The 4,813-nt window shown below is 42.0% G+C and overlaps 1 pseudogene; it reads left to right on the top strand.

Annotated features, from left to right (window-relative positions):
* The first annotated feature begins 2,195 nt into the window (after positions 1–2,195).
* Positions 2,196–4,184, top strand: LOC112931760 (proliferating cell nuclear antigen-like; annotated as a pseudogene).
* Positions 4,185–4,813: the final 629 nt, after the last annotated feature.

Raw genomic sequence — 4,813 nt, 5'->3', positions numbered from 1 at the left:
CCTTTCCTTCATATGGGCTACTCCCTATAAATCCTTTTATATTCCCAACTCTGTCTCAGAATCTGCTTCCTAGGACACCCAACCATGCTAAGCAATGTCAGTCTTTTTTTTTTTTTTTAAGATTTTATGGATTTATTCATGAGAGACACAGAGAGAGAAGTACAGAGACATAGGCAGAGGGAGAAGTAGATTCTCTGCAGAGTCCCAATGTGGGACTCGATCCTGGGACTCCAGGATTATGCCCTGAGCTGAAGGCAGATGCTCAACCACTGAGCCACCCAGGCATCCCAGGGATGTCAGTCTTAAACTCATTCCCTGTAGACTGGTAGGAAAACACACAATTCTGGCAATAAGCCAAAGATGATTGACTGCATAGGAGGTAGTGACAATAGGAAACATTTTCTTGGTGCTTTTGTATGAGGTTACTTTGCTGAAATGATAAATTTTTTTTTAGAGTTTTTATTTATTTATTCATGAGAGACACAGAAAGAGGGGCAGAGACTCAGGCAGAGGGAGAAGCAGGCTCCATGCAAGGAGCCCAATGTGGGACTTGATCCCAGGAATTCAGGATCAGGTCCTGAGCCAAAGGCAGATCCTCAACTACTCAGCCATCCTGAAATTATAAATTTTAATTTTAGTGTAAAAATGGGTGCCAGAATCACCAGAAAAAGAAATGTACCTTATTAAACTTTAATAAAAAGGTTATTCCATTTAAAATTAATGCTGTTGGAGTGCTGGGCTAGTTCAGTTGGAAGAGTATATGACTCTTGATTTGGGGTTGTGAGTTTGAGCCTCATGTTGGGTGCAGAGACTACTTAAATAAATAAAACTTAAAAAATAAAATTAAATTAATGCTCTAAAATATAATACAGGGCAGCCCTGGTGGCCCAGCGGTTTGGGGCTGCTTTCGGCCTGGGGTATGATCCTGGAGACCCCAGATCGAGTCCCACATCTGGCTCCCTGCATGGGGCCTGCTTCTCTCTCTCTCCCTCTGCCTGTGTCTCTGCCCCTCTCTCTCTCTGTCATGAATAAATAAATAAAATCTTAAAAAATATATATATAATACAAAGCTGCAGTCATTAAGAGCATTATGGTATTAGCACATTGATGGATAATAGATGAATGAACAGACTATCATAACCAGAAAAAGGCTCTTGAATATATGTAAATTTAATATCTCATAAGAGTGGCTTTTTAAACCCAGAAGGTAAAGATGACTTACTTTATAAACATCATTGGGACAACTGTATAACTTATTGGAAAAAATTAGATTCTATACATTAAACTTTAGGCAGATTGGAATCCTAAACATAAGGATACAGAGTTATGAAAGGATTAACGGGAAATAAAGGAAAATATTTTATAATCTTTTTCTTTTTTTTAAAAAAGCTGTGATTTCTTAAAAAAAATATTTATTTATTTATTTATTTATTTATTTATTTATTTATTTATTTATTTATTCATGAGAGACACAGAAAAAGGCAGAGACACAGGCAGAGGGAGAAGCAGGCTCCAAGCAGGGAGCCCGATGTGGGACTGGATCCCCGGACTCTAGGATCACGCCCTGAGCCAAAGGCAGACGCTTAACTGCTGAGCCACCCTGGTGTCCCTAATCTTTTTCTTTTTAAAGATTTTATTTAAAAAAAAAAAAAAATTTATTTATTTATTTATGAGAGACACAGACTGAGAGAGAGAGGCAGAGACATCGGCAGAGGGAGAAGCAGGCTCCTCGCAGGGAGCCCGGTGTAGGGCTCGATTCCCGATCCTGGGATCACGACCTGAGCCGAAAGCAGGCACCCAACGCTGAGCCACCCAAGGGTCCCTCGTGCACTATATATTTTTTAAGATTTTATTTATTTGAGAGAGAGAGAGAGAGAGAGCGCGTGTGCGCATGAGTGGGGGGAGGGGCAGAGGGAGAGGGAGAATCAGATTTCCCACTGAGCAGGGAGCCCAAGAACCCAGGGCTCCATCTCAGGACCCTGGCATCGTGACCTGAGCTGAAGTCAGATGCTAAACTGACTGAGCCACCTGGGTGCTCCTGGATGTCGGCATTTTACTTTAATTTAAATATTTTATTTATTTATTCACGAGAGACACAGAAACACAGGCTGAAGGAGAAGCAGGCTCTCCTCAAGGAGCCCCATGCAGGACCTGATCCCAGACCCTGGGATCACACCCTGGGCCAAAGGCAGATGCTCAACCGCTGAGCCATCCAGGCATCCTGGATGTAAGCATTTTAAATATGCATATTCTTTGACCTAGAACCTCTTATTCTAGGAAATCTCTTTTACAGGGATGTAGGAAAGCAATGGGGAAGGGATGGATGTAAATGGGGAGACCAGAACCAGGCTGAACCCACCCTCAAGAGCTAGCACCCCACAGGTAAGAACTGGAACCCTTGCTGGTTTTTCCTGCTTCCAGTCATGCTGATGTAGGTGTCCTACAGAAGCCAGGGCCCTTTGTCACAGAGCAAAGGAGTCGAAGAAGCTGATGGTGGGTCTGGGGGAAGGTAGAGAAGTTGCAGGTCCAACTGCTGCTTCACCTCAAGGAGGTAAGTCAGCAGGTCACCAGCGATGTGTATGAACTAGAAAATCTATTTTCCTTCTGCCCTCCAAATCTCCCCTACCGCCCACTCTACAGCATGTGTAGTTCAGCCCAGCCAAGCTGTACATTACAAATTGGCCATAAGAATGGATATTTGTCCATGCATCATTGTACTAGGAAAATCAGAAACAACTGTAATGACCATTGTCAGGGGAATGGTCGATAAAGTTATAGTGTACATATACCATGGAATGCCATGCAGCTCTTAAAAACGATGAGATCACCACAGTGAGATGCCACTACACCCCCACCACAATGTCTAACATGAATAAAATTAACAATACTAAATGTCAGCAAGGATGGGTAGTAATTGGCACTCTTGTACATTGTTTTTGGAAGTTTAAAATGGTACAACCACTTTGGAAAATAGTGTAATATTTTCTAAAAACTAAACATACACCTACCCTATGAACCAGCAATTCTATTCTTAGGTATTTACTCAAGAGAAACAAAAAGTTTACATGTAGTGATCTTCCTGGGTCTCAGGCTTTCACTCCTGCCTCTGCACGTTTACTCTTACCCTGTGACACCCAAGCTGGCTACGACTTCCTCCTTATCTCTGCCTGCAGCTGCATCCTTGCGACTCTGCCATCATGTTCCAGGTGTGCCTGGTCCAGGGCTTAGTCCTGAGGAAGATGCTGAAAGCATTTATGGATCTCATCAATGAAGCCTGCTGGGACCAAATTTGGAGCCATGTAAACCTGCAGAACACAGACTCTTCCCACGGCCTGCTCCTTGGTGCAGCTCACCCTGTGCTCCCAGGGCTTTGACTCCTACCACTGCTACCACAGCTTGGCCATGGCGTGAACCTTACCAGCATGTACAAAATACTAAAATGTGCAAGGAATATCTCGTTTACATTAAGGGCTGAAGATAATGCGAACACCTTGGCACTAGCATCTAAAGCTCCAAATCAAGAAAAGTTCCCGGATGATGAAATGAAGTGAATGGCTTTTGATGTAGAACAACTTGGAATTCCAGAACAAGAGTATAGCTGTGGAGTAAAGACACTGTCTGGTGAAGTTGCATGTACATGACATCTCCATCATATTGGAGATGCTGTTGTAATTTCCTGTGCAAAAGACAGAGTGAAATTTTCTGCAAGTGGAGTACTAAGAAATAGAAATATTCAGTTGTCATAAACAAGTCATGTCAATAAAGAGGACGAAACTGTTACCATAGAGATGAAGGAGCCCGTTTGGCTAACTTTCGCTTTGATAGCTGAACTTTTTGACAAAACTCTGTTAGAAAACAGGGGCAAGTGTACTTCATTCTCTCCTGCAGTACTACTATGTCTGCAGGTGCACCCCTTGGTGTAGAGTGTAAAATCACTGATATGGGACATTGGGAGTGCTATTTGGCTTTCCAGGTCGAGGATGAAGAGGGATCTTAGGCATTCTTAAAATTCAAGAAAATAAAATTCAGCTCTTTTGAGAGCTGCTTCTGGGATAGCAACATGTACTTAAGTCTCTTCTGCGATCAAATTTGTACCTCTGAGTACATATGTAGATATTTTCTGTAAATAAGCAATTTTTTCCTCCATTCTTTAGTTTGTTTAAAGAATAAAGTCCAAAGTCAAATCTGGTCTGGTTAACCTAGAAGTATATTTGCCTTACCTAGAAATATGATTTTCTTTTTATTTTTTTATTTTTTATTTTTATTTATGATAGTCACAGAGAGAGAGAGAGAGAGAGAGGCAGAGACACAGGCAGAGGGAGAAGCAGGCTCCATGCAGGGAGCCTGATGTGGGACTCGATCCTGGAACTCCAGGATCACAACCTGGACAGAAGGCAGGGGCTAAACCGCTGAGCCACCCAGGGATCCCCTCAATTTATTTTTTTACTGACTTATTTATTTGAGAGAGAGAGAGAGAGAGAGCAGCAGAGGGGCAGAGGGAGTGAGAGATAATCTCAAGCCGACTCCCTGCTGAGCATGGAGCTATTTGCCGGGCTCAATTTCATGACACTGAGATCATGACCTGAGCTGAAATCAAGAGTCAGATGCTCAGCAGACTGAGCCACTCAGGCACCCCAGATTTTTTTTTCAATTTAAATAAGTCATTTAAATTTCAAACAGCAAAAAAAAAAAAAAAAAAAAAAAAAAAAAAAAAAAAAAAGCTATAAATCTCATAAAAAGATTTGTACAAAAATGTGCACAGCAGCTCTGTTCACAATTACCATAACCTAGAAACAGATCAAGGGCCCATCAA

Source organism: Vulpes vulpes, chromosome 2 (assembly GCF_048418805.1).
Source record: "Vulpes vulpes isolate BD-2025 chromosome 2, VulVul3, whole genome shotgun sequence".
NCBI classification, from domain to species: Eukaryota; Metazoa; Chordata; class Mammalia; order Carnivora; family Canidae; genus Vulpes; species Vulpes vulpes.
Note: the sequence above shows the minus strand (reverse complement) of the source record. Positions and strands in the feature narration are given on the sequence as shown.